The following is a 17,881-nucleotide window of genomic DNA, read 5'->3' as shown; positions in this document are numbered from 1 at the left end:
GTGCAGGATATCTCTGGGAAGGAACATTACGTAACAACATTTATTTAAGCCGATTCCGTCCCAGTTATGGTGACACGGTCACATCAAAAGACAGAGAAGTGTCCTCCTGGGATTCTCACAGCGGATCATTGCGCTGTGTCAGGGATGTGCCATGGAAGATAAGCTATATTTTTTAAACTATAATCAATTTTTTTCCAGGTAAGGCCCACTGAGCTATATAACTCTTTTCATAAGCGACCTGGGCACAAATTATAGCTCAAATGGATTATCACGTGGGCATTTATAGCAGCGAAATTCTTGATTCTAAATGTGGAGGGAAAAGCCGGAGGACCCAAGCAACAATCCACGCGATCACGGGTAGAACACGCAAACTCAAAACATACAGGCATCAGGGTCGGGATCGAACCCACGATTTCCTGCATACCAGGCGAGGCAGTTAACATCTCACCACCGTAGCACCCACAGAACCACATCTGGAGTGAATCGATCGACAAAGACATGGTCAAGCCACTGTTGGATGAAGGCCTCCCCACATTGTTGCCTTGCTATTCCATGTTGCTCCTCTACAAAGAGCTGAACACATCACTCTGTCGCTGTGGTGTCCTCTCAGGCATGGTCTCTCTTTGTTTTCCTCTTTTTTTTTACGATCAGAGGAAACAAGAAGATGCTCGGTGGAGTCGGCACTTTGCTTCGTTCATCATTTCGTTTTTTGTTGTTTTTTAAACGCTTTGCTTTATGTTACCCCCCCCCACCCCCCCTTTTTTAAATGAAAGATTTAACAAAAGATTTCTCGCTCTGCTTTCCTCACCCCTTCCCTCTCTCTCTACCCCCTCTCTTCCTACTCTATTTAGCTCTCGCTCTTTTTTAAACTACGACAAGTGCTGCATCTGCAAGCAGCCCTTCTCACAGTCAAACGGCCTCCAACGGGTAGCTTATATCTGCATGCAGAGCTCTCCGTCATCTGCCACCGAGCACACGACCTCCTCCAGCGCCCACTGCTCCTTGAAGGCCGGCACGGTGTGGGTCAGCCACGCGTGGTGGTACTTCAGCCACACCCTGGCTCCGACCAGAGCGCGTAAGATGCCCAGGCTGCTGGCCGGACGTTTCCCCTCCAGGGCCACCTTCCTTGCCCTGTATACGGCGAGCTTGGTGTAGCCGACGAGCACGTTGACCAGCCCCTGAAGATGTTGGGGTCTGTCGCCCTTCGGGTATTCAAAGATGAGGACCGTCGGGGAGAAGTGGAGGCTGAACCTTAGAAGGATGTTTCTCAAGAGCTTGAACAACGAGTCTAGGCTCTTGCACACCACGTATTGGTGCGCCACTGTCTCCACTTTACCGCAGAATGGGAACTCCGGGGACATGTCGGTGAAGCGCGTCAGGGAGGCGTTGGTGGTGACGGTGCCGTGGGCGATGCTCCAGCTGAGGTCGCCGATGCGGTTGTACGTCGGGCTGGAGTAGAGTTGCCTCCAGCGAGGCCTCTCCGGAGAGACGCAGGGCAGGGCTTTCCTCCAGGCATGGTCCTTGTGGCTCCTCAGGGTGTCCTGTTGGTGAAACCGCACCTTGTAGGAGTAGAGAACCTTCCTCTTTACATTTGCAAAGGCCACCTCCGGTAGGTCTTCCAGCTGGCAGAGGTTGTGATCGTTTGTCGGCATTGGTGATGCAGTGGCACGACTGAGAGCTCCGGTGGAGGGGGACCGAAAGGGGCCTCGTCATCCCCAACGCCGATGGGGGGCGTTCTCCCCGCTGCTACTGAGAAGGCCCCTTTTGGCTTCAGCCAGGATCCGGGCAGCCACCCTGACCGACTGCAGCCCTGTCTTTGCGGCCATGTCTGCCGGTCTGAGCGACCGGCCCCGTGTTACGGGCTCCATCAGATCTCTCATCCTGGTGAGCCGCACGTTGGTGAGGCGCCTCTCCATGCCTGGGGTGGCGGTGGTGGATGGCAGCTTTGTCTGTGGGTTCCTGAGGATCGGTTCGAAGACCAGATCCTCGGCCGATTGCGGCTGGTTCAGCCTCCTGACGGCGAGGTAGCTCCACGTCTGCAGAACGCTCCTGTAGAAAGGTGGCAGCTGTCCCAGTGGGAGGCCCTGCAGGTCCATGCAGAATAGTTGTTTGGAGCACTGCAGACCCCCCAGCTGTTTCAGGAGGAAGGAGGCCGTGACGCTCCAGGCCTGCAGTCGGAAGGTGGCCAGCTGACTCCGCACGCACACCAGCCCGTGACCGCCCTCGTCCAGTGGCAGGGCCAGGACCCCAGCCGCGACCCAGTATCCTCCGCCCGACCAAAAGAAGTTGAGGACTCGCTTCTGAAGTGCGTTAACGAGGCTCATGGGGGGGGGGGTGCAGGGAGAAGAGTCGGTGCCACAGCATGGACGTCACCAGCTGGTTCACCACCGACGTCTTTGTCCTGAAGGTGAGGAACTTGCACAGGCGACTCCAGGTGCCCAGCCGCTCCTTCACCTTCTCCTCCAGCTCGACCCAGTTCCTCTGCGGTGGTTCCTCCTCTGTTCCGAGGAACACCCCCAGGTGGTGCAGCGATGTTGTGCTCCAATTGATGGCTTTTGCCTTCTTGGGACACTCGTCATGTCCCACGCTCCAACCAGCAGGCCGCTGCATTTTTGCTAGTTCATTTTTGATGAGGAGGCTTTCGAAAAGACCTCTTGGCACTAATGCAGCAGGGCGACATCATCCAGGGAGCACAGGATGAGGAGGACATCGTCGGCGTATGCCGTCAGGACCAACTTGACTCTTGGTTCCCTGAGCACCAGGTCGCTGAATCTCCACCTTATGAGACTCAGGAAAGGCTCTAATGCCAGGGCATAAAGTTGGCCCGACAATTGGCATCCCTGTTTCACTCCTTGCTCGAATTTGACCGGGTCAGTGAGGGCACCGTTGATCTTGATCATGCACTCCGCCTTGGTGTAGAGTAGGCGGATCGTTCGGACAAAGGCATCCCCAAAACCAAATGTCTTGAGGGTTCCCAGCAGGTATGTGTGGTCCACTCTGTCAAAAGCCTTTTCCTGGTCAAGGGCCAGAAACGCGATTGAGATGCCCAACCTCTGGGACACCGCAATGAGGTCCCTGACCAGGCATGGTCTCTCTCTCTCTCAGCTGCCATTCCATCACCAGTCTCGTCCATTGCTTCTCACAATGTGTTCTGCACAAGCTCACTTTTATTAACAATCAATACGAGATCTCTAACGTTCAAGACGAACAACTTCAATGTTTCCCCCCTTAGACTTATTTAGCATGCTGCTTTCCATTATCATTACATTTTAGAAAAGCACTCCAACCTGCTCTTGCTCAGCTCTTCATTTTCATCTCCGTCCACCTTCATTATTTGCACTAGATATAGTTGCTCTGTTTGCAGCATGTTATTTTCCATACTTTGTTGATATTCAGCGTTTGTTCCCTATTATTTATCATTGTCCATGCTCTGAACATGTACTACAGCTGGTATTGTACGCTGATTGAAAATGAACTTCTTCAAGAAAGTCAATGCCTAAAAGAATAGTGGTGATGTTGATTAAAAATTTTGTACCATCGTATTTTGGTACCCCTGCCATCGTTCTGTGTGCCAGTCTCGAATCTAGCAACGTAGTATTGATGTGAAATCTTCCACAGCGCGTTTTGATAAACACATTCCTGCGGAGGGAGCTGGTAGGAACGTTGGGTTGCTCGGTCAATGGCCAGGGTCAATGGCGGCATGGTGTATTCCACAAATATGCCCGACTGTGAGGGCGGGCACAAGCCGGCGTGAGTAGGTTAAACGTTGAGTTTTATAAGGGCACAACGGGGTGACCAGGACCTCCCCACCCAGCCCCACCCCTCCCACCACCCACCTAGCCCCACCCAGCCCCTCCCCACCCTCCCCACCCAGCTCCTCCCCACCCTCCCCTCTCCACCCAGCCCCATCCCTCCCATTTTTGGATGCACGACGGACGGACGGACAAAATAATCCCCTGTGGGCTGGTGTAACCAGGAGGTTCCTACCAGTACAACAGGCTATGTACGCGTTGGTGTTATGACCAAACTAACTACCATAGATAAACAAGAAATGTCATGAGGATTGTCAAATCGTTTCCAAAACGGGATATTGAAGGTGTGCGCGCACTCACAAGCATCACTTGATTCTCCAATACGAAATTGCATAAGACGTTAAAGTTGTTTTCGATGCACCGTAATCCTAAAAATTGTTTATTGTACCTGTTTGGAAAGTTTTTGTTTACCGCTCTTGCATCGATGAAATCAACACCCCTCATACAAATCGTTACAGATTGCGAAGCCAGGAACAAGGCACTTGGGGCTCTCCGCTGTTTTCTGGTCGTGCCGCGTCTTGTTCAGCGGTGTCCAAGTTTCACTCCGAACGTGCTCAAGCTTCTTCCCGAGTAGCTCCCAGCATGTGGAACTTCAGCACCAGCTCTAGCGCACAGTCACAAAAACACACCTCCACAGAAGGGGCTGTGCACCAACCCCCCCTCCCCCCCCCCCCCCAGAGAATTGTATATGCAGTGGAGGGTCTAAATGCAATCATCTACATCACACCTACTCTGCTAATTCAGACTGCCGAGAGCAAGGCGCGTGTTGCAGCTGGGTAAAAAGTAAAGAACGTGGTGAGTGGCCAGCACTCCCAGCCAGCTCTGTCTCTCCAGCGCTTTTATCAACACCCTTGCACTTAATATGGTGCTCACCTCATGGTGATTTGCCTGAGTGGAGGTACAGACCAGGTTCAGATACCCATGGATTCTGATATGGGCCGAATGGCCAAGGCATTGAACCCAGGTCACAAGGATCGTTAGGCATTTCGGTACGCAATACATTATCTACAATGCTTCACTGTAGCGCATATCGAGTTATTTCAATAATATTGTTTTTGCACTGACAGTACCCTGTTGATTTCAGGTAGTGCTCTTACCAATAACTTCGAGAACATCTGGTAAACCAGCAGTATTTGGAAGCCTGGCTCTGCTGATGAGATACAAAATGTTGAGACTAGTCCAGCGTTTGCTTGCAAATTTTTTTTTAGACCTGTTAACGCCAGTGTAGAGGGCCAATATACTAAAAGGTTGAATTTTTACGTGGAGATACAGCATGGTAAAAACTTTAAAGATGCAATCCTGAATTTGCTTGCTCAAGAAACTGCTAGCAAAAGGACCTCCGCTAAAGAAAGCTCTGAAAAGCCCATCTTGACGGTATTTGACCTACTCTTCCACTTTGACCAGACATCATGAATGAGGTACTATTACTACTATTTTTATTTTTATTTTACCAGGTATGGCCCACTGAGCTATGTAGCACTTTTTCATAGGCAACCTGGCCGCAAATAGTAGCCCAATGAAGTGGCTTATCACGTGGACATTTATAGCAGCCACATACTCTACCCAGAACCCATACATTACCCTGGTGGACAGAGACAAGGGTGATATTTAAGAAACTTCGCTATTGCCTCAGTTGCCACGCCAGGATGAAATAATGTAGTCCAATTTATTTATTAGAACAGCTGTCCATATATACATATATGCTGTACGCACTCATGCGCACACACAAGTTCTCACCGAGAACACACAGGCACATGGAGCGCTTATTACAGAACATGCCTTAAACATAGCTGTGAGGTGTAATTATTAAATATCCTTTGACGCGTGAATGTGGAGAGCCACTGCCTTGAAGGTCCCCTTCAATGCTGGCGATTGGCGTACTTCTGCATACGAATGCTCGAGAATGTATGCCTGTGAATTCGCTTCCTTTAGTTGCTCTGTTCATAATAATAATACATTCTTACATTCCGTGGAGCTACATATCTCAACTCTGCACACATCTATGTATATCCCATAGCGATGCACTCGTTGAATAAGTATATACGTCCGAAGTAATGTCTCATCGTAATCATCATCATCATCATTAACCACTGATTATCCGCCACTGGACGAAGGTGTTTCAATGTCTTTGTCATCTGTCAGTCATGGTCCTGCGATGCCACAATCCATCTCCGGCGCGTGAATTGATTCCATCGCTTCATCTCTGGGGCGAGATATTAACTACCTTGCCTGGTATGCAGACGGTTCATCGGTTTGATCTCGACCCTGACGCCTGAATATTTGTCATTTGCATGTCTCTCTCCCCGTGGTCGTGTTGATTTTTTCCTCCGGGTCCTCCGGTTGTCCCCTCCACATTTAGAGTCGTGCATTTAGATTATTTGCTTGCTATACATTTCCACGTAATAAGCCATTTAAGTTGAGCCATCATTTGTGGCCAGATCACTTCTGAAAAAGAGCTATTCAGCTCAGTGGGCCTCACCTGGTAAAAATAAATAAAGTATGCTGTCTTGTCCATTATTCTCCCTTTTGTCTCCCCATTTCGCTACCCCACGCATCCACTGACCTTCAACAATTGTAGTGACTTTCCTTGCCCCGGCTCACTTTTTCTCAGACTCCATCTGATACGTGTTTGTTCCCTGACACATGTGCTCCATGCTGCGTCTCTCAGTGCCAGTCATAGCGATACATACGATGTACAAATTGCAGCATATCAAACCCGCACCTCCGATTAGCACGGATGCCTACATACAGTGCGAAAGAAGTTCCACATACATACAGAACCATCATGCCTGGGACTTTCTTGTCTTGCACTTATGCCTCTCCATTTAAAACAGTGGACATGATGTGGAAATACGCTATCTTAGGCATGTGTACATATGTTTTATGTTTTAATTGTTTGAACAGGAAGGGCCGAATAAGCGGTTAAGCTTTACTTTCATGGGCGTCCCGCGACGGTATGGATGTTATACGGTATGTGTCTTATTGATAATCATTGCCAGGTTGGTCGCGATACAAATGGCAAATATCGATACTTACTTTACGTGTTGCAGGAATAGGGAATTGGTCAAACACATTGAATAACTCAATCTCATTACACTGCTGTATAAAGGTCTTCCAACATAGTAAGGGTCATGGGGATAGGTTGATCATACTTCACCGTGCTGATCAGCGTTGGTTGGTGAAGATGTCCGGCAAAAAAAACCCCCTACCAACTCGTGGTGACAGACGGGCAAAGCTGTCGTGGACAGTGCTGTGGGTTAGCCTTCCCATCAACCCGAGGTTCGAGGAGTGGTGGTCGTGGTTGCTTATGCCCTCACTGAAGACGAACATCCGTCGAGGGATGCAGGCAAGGCATATGAGTCGGATGCCTTCTATGACCTGTCACAGGTGCAAGCTAAAGTGGCCCCTCGGGATAGAGTCATCATGTTGGGTGACGTCAATGCCCGAGTTGGTCATGATGCTGGCACCTGGTCTGGAGTAATTGGAAGGCATGGGCCAGATCTGCTCAATAACAACGGCAGGAGGCTGCTAGATTTTTGTGCAGCCCATGGGCTTGTAATTACCAACACGCTGTTCCGGCATCGGCGCATCCACACCACATCAGGGATGCATGCTGGGTCCAAGCAAAAACATCTTTTGGACTACATAGTGACAGAACAGCGGATGCGGGTCCATGTCCTTGACACTAGGACCTACCGTGGAGCTGATCTGCCCACTGGCCATCGACTTGTCATCTGTAAGATGCGCCTGACATTCTTCCACTCCGTTAGTGGGTGTACATCCAGGACTCCATTCAAACCCTTAGTGACAAAATTGCAGGCGAGAATTTCATCATTGCTTGCGGCGGGGTTGGCATCGTCCCCCACTCCTCCTGATGTTTTGGGGAAATGGGCGAGGTTTAGGACTGTAGCTCATGCAGCTGCAATGGCTGCTTTGGGTACATGGTCCAGACTTTCCCAAGAGACCCTGGCTAACAGAGGAGGTGTTCAAGCTGGCTGAGAAAAAGTGACAGGCCCACTCTTATTGGCTACAGCATCCCACGTCGGAGAATGAGGAGGCTTACCGCAGCTTTCGCCCGGAGGTTCGGAGAGCCATAAGGCGCTGCAAGGATGGGTGATGGTCACGGGTTGTTGAGGAGATGGACTCTGCCTCAATGGTCCAAGATCACAAATTGCTCTTTAATTCCATAAAAAGTAACCTGCAGCGCCACACCTATTCCCATCATTAGGGGAAAGAACGGTGATCCAATCTCCGACCCCCAGGAACTGGCGTAGGGGAAATCCCTCAGAAAGGAAAACAACGTGGGACAAAGTGGGGATGACCCTGCCGAGGCTGCCGTGCCTCAAATATTGGAAGAAGAAGTCACCCCCTGTAAGTGGTTGGCTGAGGTGCCATCTGGTGAGGAAGTACTGAAGGCGATCCAGAGTCTGAGACCAGGAAAGGCACCGGGCAGAGATGACCTCCGATGCGAAATGCTGAGGGAGGGTGGCATTTGCGCACAGACTGCCCTACATGACATCATAACAACAGTCTGGACCACTGGACGGGTTCCACAGGATTGGAAGGTTGCCCTGGTGGTCCCGCTCTTTAAGAAGGGGGACCGCACATACTGTAATAACTACAGGGGCATCTCACTCCTCAGTTTGCCGGGAAAGGTCCTGGCAAGGATTATTCAACATCACCTTGCTAGGCATGGTGAGGAGAGGCTTGCGGAGTCCCAATACGGTTTCAGGAAAGGGCGGTCCTGCACAGATGCCATATTTTCTGTCCGTCTGCTACAGCAGAGATGTAGGGAATTCCAACAAGACCTACATCTCTGCTTTATTGACCTGGTCAAGGCCTATGATACCATCAGTAGGCCTGGGCTCTGGGTTGTTCTTCGTGCTTTCGGATTCCATGACCCTCTGCTCATGATCATTAAGGACCTTCATGATGGTGAGGGTAAAACTACGTGGCCGGGAGTCAGAGCCATTCCCTGTACACCTTGGGGTGCGACAGGGATGTCCTCTTTCTCCTACATTATTTAACATCTATTTTGACCACGTAGTTCATGAAGGCTTCAATAGCTGTACCGGAGGAATTTCCATCTGGTACAGATACAATGGAAGGTTGATGAATTCCCGGGTGCGGTCAAGGAATGGCTCCCTATTGCTCAACCATGTTAAGTATGGTGATGATCTGGTATATTGCTGCTCACTCAGAGGAGGAGTTGGAGGTGCTGCTGCTGAACCTTGAGCTTTCCACTAAAATGTGTGGCCTTACCATCAGCCCCACCAAAACTAAGCACCTGCCTGGGTATTTTGTACCATCGGACACTCCACCCCCACAACTCCCAATTGGTGATGGAACAGTTATGGAGAGAGTAGAGAGTTTCCCATACCTGGGCAGTGTGCTCATGACCGGCTCCAGTTTAATAGCAGAGGTCTCACTCCGAATCAGTCGAGTGGCATTATCTTTTCATCGGTTGCGTAACGCTGTGTGGAAGCTACCTGGTCTCTCGCTCCGCAAGAAGCTTCAGGTCTTCTCGGCCACAGTCATTCCCTCCCTTCTGTATGCTTGCGAAACGTGGACCCCGTTAATGGAGCATCTTCGCTGGTTGCAAACATTTAGGCTGGCCTGCCTACGATCCATCCTGGGTTTAACCAGGTTGGATTGTGTGAGGAGCTCACAAATCCTTGAAAAATCTGGACAAGGTCCCATCGGTGAGCTCCTACGGCAGGCAAGGCTGCGTTGGCTGGGCCATGTAGCCCGCATGCCCATCCACCGCATGCTTAAACAGCTTTTGATCGGCCGGATCAAGGGGGCTTAACGGGCACGCCATGGGCTAGAGAAGAGATGGAGTGATGTGGTACAGGAGGATGTGGAGCTTACTGGACTTGCCGATGACCGGTACCAGCAGTGTCAAGATCGGCCTCTGTGGAGGAGGCTCGTGAAGGACGCTTCTGGGCAGTTGGAGGCAGTCGCCCTCCAACAACAACGGAGATCGGAGGAGCGACGCTCACAACAATGAGCAGAGTGCTGGGTGGCTAAAGCACAGCAAGTTGGCACAGTAGGGGGCACAGGTGGTGCATCAGCCACTCATCTCAGTCAGTCGACCCGTGGCACCTGGGTCTGCCCCGTGACCTCCTGCCAGCGGGAGTTCGACACTTCACATGGCCTCAAGGTGCACATAGCCTGGCACAGGCGTCGTGGTGACATCACCGCCACTTCATGGCGAATGGCGGTTGTTGTTGTTGTTGTTGGGAATATAGAAGTACCCTGACACAATGGCTATCGCTGCACTGCCATGGCCTGCTCGCCATGCGGTGGTCACCCATCCAAGCACTGTCCTGGCTAAACCCTCCTTGGCTTTTGAGATCCGATGAGATTGAGCACATTCTGAACCAGAGGTTGGCAATAAAAATAACAAGAACGGCCATTTTTTTCGAATTCGGTAAAAAAAATCAAGATCTGCAATGCATGCCAATAACATTACAAAGCAGTCCTTAAAGAGCCGCATGTGGCAACATAGCCCCAGGTTGATGACTTGACCCCCTGTTCTCGATGAATCTGTCATTGGCTACAGGGACTCCTCTATTTATAAACATTTGTCTTACGAGTTTAACACGTGTGCTTTTGCGACCAATATTATCCATAATAGAGGGTTTTTTTGAGGTTAGATGGTGTAAATATAAATGTGTCGTTAAACCCGGCACCACCCGACATAGCCAATTATTTGGGTTTGTCCTGTAGACAAAACATACTGATGTAAGGGCAGTATGCCTTCCCATGGCCGTGGTTACTAATTGATGTGACGGGAACAGACAGGGTCACGTAAGGGTAATATGGGACCTAAGTGGTCGTTAATAATGATTGACACGACTGGCACTGACCGAGGATAAGCACGGGACCTAAGTGGTCGTAAATAGTAATTGAGACATAGACAGACAGGCCAGGTGTGGTGAGAGAGTGTTCGGGAAAATGGGCGTGGCTGGGTCGTGAGGGGGATAAAAGCCGGCGTGGAACAGGGCTCTGGGCTGCTGTTGTGGGGGAACCAAGGAGCTGTCGTCGCCGTCGTCATCTTGGAGCGGGTTGTCTTCATCATCTTGGATTGGGCACCTTGTATTCTTGAAAAGCTAGAGTTATATTGTCGCTGTGACTACTACACGTCCGCTCCTGTGTAGCCAGCCAACTACACAGGGAGCATAGTGTAGAGTTACAGAAGTTACTCAGGTGTACATAGTCACTTGCGGTTACTCGTTAAGTTATCAGTGACTCGGCGGACTTTATTCACAATGAATATCCATATAACTGAACAAGACGGTGTCTCTGAGAGCTACATTACACTAGTACAGCACACCAGTGTTTACAATTCGAATACGACGTTTTGCCGGTAATTGCAACTATCATCATCAGGCGAAAGCCAGATTTGTAGAGAAATCCTCTTGTTTCGTTCATGCGCACTTCCACTTATGAACTTTCAGAGATACTAATAAACCTGTCCGTATGTCATGTCGATGCCACATGAAGATCAGTCGCGTCTACATCTGCAGAACGTGAAGAACCAGTGGCATCTACATCCACAGGATATTATACAACTTTTAAAGCCATTCCCCGTGTTTAGTTTACATGCCATACAACATGCTTGGAAGCGACAGGAGTAAAGTTGGACTTGCGAACAGACCCCTGGAATCTAACTCATTCGAGAGGAGTCCATGTATTATGTTCTTGCGCGTGACAATACGTTCAGGAGCTAAATGCCAATGTCGAGGTCTGCAAGCCATGCGAGGGCTTCAGGAGAGAGCACAGGACTACAGCTGTTTACTAAATCGGCGATAGTTTGGGTTGCATGGCCACAATCACACTTTGGCTTTTCTTAAATGTTCCTTTCATGAAGGAGGTCTCTTGATGTTCTGATGCGGTTGACGGTTCAAATGGTGTCGTCGAGGAATGTCAAAGCCACGAGGTGCAATGTTTAAATCTCAAATGAGGTATTTATTTTGGATGTCCACATTGGTACACTCTGTTCGCCAGCAGTCTTTCAGATCTGGGTGAGATTCTAGTATCATCAGAGCAGCGCGATTCTAGAAGGGGGATCAATACTTCAGTCGATGGCGAGGAATATTGTTGAGATCTTCGTGATGGTTAGGTGGTTGTCATTAGCAAGAAACGTGTAAACTCCCTTGCAGTTTGCATGTTTCTGCGGATATTTGGTAACAAAATGTTCATCAGAACAGAGAGCCAGGGGATTGGCGTTAGTTTCAGTATTCTGACTATGATGTGCGGTGCATCCAGCAGTTTTGTGTACAAGCTTCCGGACCAGGCTGGAGCACAATACTCTGTCACTGAGTGGACGAGTGATAGGGCGGCAGTTCACAGCACATCCATTGAGGTGTCCCAGATCGTTCACAAAAGTTTCTGTCCCAGGGTGATTGTTGATTGTCATAGGCTGCATTGTAGGCATGGGTACATCGTTTTCCGAAACCACAGGATGACAGAACTGCTTCAGCAGTCACAAATACCATTTTATTAAAATTACAGGTTTTTTTTCGTATGGCAGGGTAGTTCAATAATGATTTATAATCTTCACTAATTCTGGGGAAGCCCCTGAGAAGGATTTTAACTGAGAAGCTGCTCGTTCTGAACATTCTGCGACTACGCAATTGCCACATCTGCTCCCCGCAAGACGAGGGCTACATGTGCGATATGTATATGTGTAGCATACGGTGGCATTGAATATAGAAAATGCCTCGTTGTGATTGGCTTAAACGGCAACACAAATCTATCATGAAGCCATGCTGTGGAGCACTGAAGCCCATTATTCGCAAACCGCTTTGCAGCTACACAGTAGCTCGGTGCCTCGATGGCTTTGGAGATCCCAAGATGCTCAGTGAAACGGTAAAACTATGTGTTGTGCATGTAAGCACAACACATTGATTAACCTTGGAAATCGGTGCCTCTGAATACAAAATCTGGAACACGGCATTTACTCGCCAGCAATAGAAGAGTGCGCCAATTGAGGTTACATTGGGCAGCGCTGGCAATTGATTGGGCTCAGACGTGATTGCGTGTTTGGCGTGTGGGAGCACGCGCCGCCGACAAAAGTCGCAACGCGCCGCGCCGCGCACTCTCTTGCTTGCACCACTCGACTGAGGAACAACCGCCACCCGCGACTGTTGCGCTTTAAGTGCGAAAACTAAAACTAAAACCAAATTCATCTTTTGATTTAAAGCTTTCGTGACTGCAGTAATTCATATTCTTAATTCTTTCGGTAAAGTCACGTTGAAGGGAAACAACAAAATAATAAACGGTTTAAAAATAAATTTATGCAAACCAACACACCTGAAGACGACCGTTTGTGTTATGGTCGAAACGTCGTGAGAATTTTTTATTGTTTTATATATATTTTATTATTTTGTTGTTTCCCTTCAACGTGACTTTACCGAAAGAACTAAGAATACAAATTCATCTTCTTTGGTTCTTTCGGTAAAGTCACGTAGAATGAGAATAAAATAATAAATTAATAAAATAACACAATAAAATTCTCACGACGTTTCGGCCACAACACAAGTGGCCGAAACGTCGTGAGAATTTTATTGTGTTAATTTACTATTTTCTTCTCATTCTACGTTACTTTACCGAAAGAACCAAAGAAGATGAATCCTTGCAGTCACGAAAGCTTTAAATCGAAATTTTAAACCAAATAGTTTTTTTTTTCACTATGTAAGGTCCACTGAACAAGTAGGTTATTTTTCAGACGTGACCTGGCTACATATGATATGGCTCAAGAAAATGGCTTATAATGTGGAAGTGGACAGCATATTGATTCTAAACGCAGAAGGGAAAAAAACCCTGAGAACATGCAAACTCCAAATATACAGCAGGATTCAGGGTCAGAATCGAACCCACGACCTCCTGCATATCAGGCGAGGGAGTTAACATCTCGCCACCGCTGTGCCCACGTGCAATTGTGAGCCGGAAGACATCAACTATTGTGAGCTGGAAGACATCATCACTGCGATGCGTTTACGGACTCCCTGATTGAGTCGCGTCTAAATTCACTTGTTCCGTCTCCATTCGATTACGCGCAGAAGTATTCGGAGGATATATTCTTTGTTGGTTTCTCAGGTTGTTTTCTCGCTTATTGACCTAGGTTAAATCGTACACTTGCAAAATAGGCAATTGGATGCCAAATATTGTGGCCAAAGTAACCAGCTGGTCGCATCAACGGTTTATGTTATGCAACCTGCAATTAATGAAAAGGCGACTGGTTCTGGAGACACTTTAACACCGTTGTCTTAGAGATGCCTAAATGCAAAGATAAAGATATACATATAGTATACTGATGGTGATGATCTTAACACATATCTAAATCTGCATAAATATCTGTCGGGTATTTTGAGAATGCAGATTTTCTTTACAAATTGAATTTGTTATTAGTTACATTGATCATTTTCTGTCTACGTTTTATTTTTCAATTCATAATTGTTTGAGTTCAAGAAGCTATACTGCATATGCAATGATATTTACATTTTAAAGAACTATTCAGATTTACCATTCACGGTAGTTTAACTATTAACCATTAACATTTTTTATTTTATTTTAACAGGTCAGGCTCACTGAGCTATATAGCTCTTTTTCAGAAGCAACCTGGCCACAAATGATAGCTCAACGAAGTGGCTTATCACGTGAAAATTTAAAGCAAGCAAATACTCTAAACGCGTGTTTCTAAATATAGAGGGAAAAAAACCGCGAGACCCGGAGAAAAATCCATGCGACCATGGGGAGAGAGAATATGCAAACTCCAAATATATAAAGGAGTCAGGATCGGCATCGAACCCACGGCCTCCTAATACCAAGCGAGGTATTTATTCATGAATGTCAGATCAGAAATAAACATTGGACTGAACATACATTCATATAAGAAAAAGTTACGTTCTTGATAACAGTTTTGTTTCAAAGTATGCCACTGATAAATGTACCCATAATGTTTGCTGTGGGCACTGAGAATCAAGCCTCTTGCCTTGAGCACACCACGGCAATGATGCGTGGAAAGCTGAATAGCAGAACGGGGCTGCCAGGCCTCCTGTGGAGCGGAGCATAAATCAGATTTACCTCATCAGACTGCTGACAGCTAAACTTCAGGCTTTGCTGCCCCAATTAAAAAAGGGCATCGGCGTGACCGATAAACAGGGCTTGAAACCAAAGGTCTGGAGACCCAGCCGAGCCACACTTGAATATTTCCGCACACAATCTCCGAAGTGTTCTCCACGGCCCTGCCGCCAAAATATTATTCAGCTATTTTTAAGCTGGGTGGAGCGGTGGCTCTTTGCCTATTTTTTTCGATCAACAAAACTCACTGTGCCCCATTTCAAAGGCCATGGATTTATTCTGCAGATGGAAGTTGTGCAGTGGCGCAGTGGTTTAGCTCACTGCACTGTCAGCCGGACAACCTGAGTTTGATTCCTGGCTACGACTAGTGTAAGCGATGAGTGATATCTGAACTAAATTTACCCTCCCCCTCACTCTTCATTAATCTGTACTGAGGCACAGCGGTATGGTACATTTATTTAAATTGTCAAGATCATTTTTACAAAGTGTCCCAACCCGTGTTTGCTTACCTTTTTATTTTAACATGTTGATTTCGGTCTGTCTTCAATACTAACCACGTGTGTTTCCGTTTCTTTGCATAGCTTGCTGCAAACACTGCCCTTCACACTACGAAATCAGGGAAAACTTGTGGACTAGATGGGATAGTTGTGGACATCAGATAAAAAGTTGAAGCAACCGTTGGAGCAAAAGTAGTGGACCTATTTACACTGGATGTTTAACCTTGAATTGAAGCTTTCGTGACTGCAGGAATCCATACTCTTTGGTTCTTTCGGTAAAGTCACGGAGATAGAAAAATAATAGATCACGACGTTTCGATCGCAACACAAGCAATCGTCATCAGGTGGGACAACCACAGCAAGATAAACCGGTGAAGCAGTTTACCTACGTGACTTTACCGAAAGAATTCAGGAATGAAAGACTGAAATCATGCCTCCATCATTCTCATATCGGAAAAAGACAAAAACCGGCCATAACTATTACAGACCCGTTTGGTTCCGATTACACGTGTATGAATTATTCACAAATATCATAGGGAGTTGAATAATGGACAACTTTGAGACAGACCAACAGTGTGAGCGGAACTGGATTTTGGAAAGGTTTTTCTACCATGAACCACATACACACTATCAATCGGATTGTGTAAAACACGAATTCCGGCTTTCACACCTCATGGACTCTTTTCTTCAGTGCCCAAATTACCCCCCGACGACCTGGAACCTCTCCTCCACCCCGCCAATCCTCCCCCACCAAGGAGTGGAGTGGGCCGGGAAATATTTTCCAGAGCTCAGTCCCGGACAGCTCTGGTTGACATTGAGTCTTGGACCAGTGAACGTGAAATACCTCTACTCCCGGTTATTTGGTATTTGTAGACGATGAAAAGGCATTTATCTCCGAGGATATAACCATCACTTCTTCTTATATACCTTTACTATATATGCACAGTACAGGTTTGAAGCAACGATCATCATATATCCAGTATATATGCGGTATATGTAATTTGGAATATAATAGCAACCTGTTAAGTGCCTTTGCCCCTTTCACATTAAAATCAATGGAATTCCACAATACGCACGTGCACTGTGGTGTTGAACCACTGCCTCTTCCCATTCATCATTACAAGAGGTGGGGGCCCTGACAGTGGCACTGCTGCTATATTGGCAGCTTTCACGTGCGAACTCTTTCACAAGAGATCCTTCACAAAATTGCTTATATTCAATCAATAAATCACCAAGTGAGGGACACTTGATTGACTTGCCAATCTTAATTGATCATTATTTTGTGGGCCGAAATTGAGCCCAATGTTTTTTTTTTGTAACTATGAGTGACATTGAATACTCTTATCCCCCCTAAAAACCACACTTATTCACGTGCATTTGTTTTACTATTTCCTTAAATTGCTAATGAGTCAATGTCTCTTCATATTATCATACACATGTATTGATTCGATGTGCTCTTAAAGCAGCTTTGAAAAGCAATGACTTCTGATGAAGTACACAATTCAAAACTAAGCAATTGCTGCTCGTGATTGATGTCACTTGCTCAGATCCTTAGTGTGGTATGCTTGTGTGCACTCATCGTACATACATTGTGTAGGAGTTGGTGGATCACACAGAGATGGAGTCGTGGTGGGACGCCAACCCCTGCTCGGCAAATAGGTACCTCTTGGAAGTAGTGCACAAAGTAGGTTGCTGACACACTCTCCAACACACCAGTGGGCTGAAATAGTATTCAATCGGCACGTTTTGTTTACATGACAAACCTTTACTGGCTGTGTCGGGTGGTGGAGGGTTACGACACATTAATACTTTCGCGATCTAACTTAAAAACAACATTATTACGAATAATATTGGTCGCGAAAGCCTACGTGTTAAACACACTGCAGAGTTTGAGCGTTATCTCCTTGTTGATGGGGATAGCCTCGTGTTACACGTCCTGTTTCCTCTCCCATAGACATTCGTGAAAAGGTTGATAAAAATCAAGCAGAGTCCGATTCGTAGACAATCCTGAAACTCAGTGGAAATGTTTTAGAAAACGTTTAAAATAAATTAACATAAAAAATGTGCAACACTGCAATCCCTTGCCCACGCCAATACTGGCGGAATGGTCTCTACTATCGGGATCATGAGAGAGCTCCTCTAAAAGCTATTTCTATCCTCCAACGTACAAAAAACTGAAAGATACCATGGGAAGAAGAAGATTTCATAATACAGGAAGAGGGCAGAACTACATGTGAATGCAAAAACACGGAATTCTACTGTCCCGGGAAGACTCACAGATTTCCTAGGACAGCTGTACGTATTTTGAACGTCTTTCCCACCGTAGGTAGCCAACCGTGCTTATCGGAAATGCTTTAACAAGGGGGAAAATCCGGGGAAACCAGGGACAGGTGGCAAGTACAGAACTTGTAGCTCTGAAACGGGCAATGCGTGGCACTCATCTCTTTTGGTTAGTCGTGAAATATGTCTTAAGGACCCCGT

This window comes from Petromyzon marinus, chromosome 7 (genome assembly GCF_048934315.1).
Source record: "Petromyzon marinus isolate PM22_M1 ecotype Great Lakes invasive population chromosome 7, UKy_Petmar_22M1.pri1.0, whole genome shotgun sequence".
Lineage (NCBI taxonomy): Eukaryota > Metazoa > Chordata > Hyperoartia > Petromyzontiformes > Petromyzontidae > Petromyzon > Petromyzon marinus.
This window is presented reverse-complemented; position numbering follows the sequence as displayed.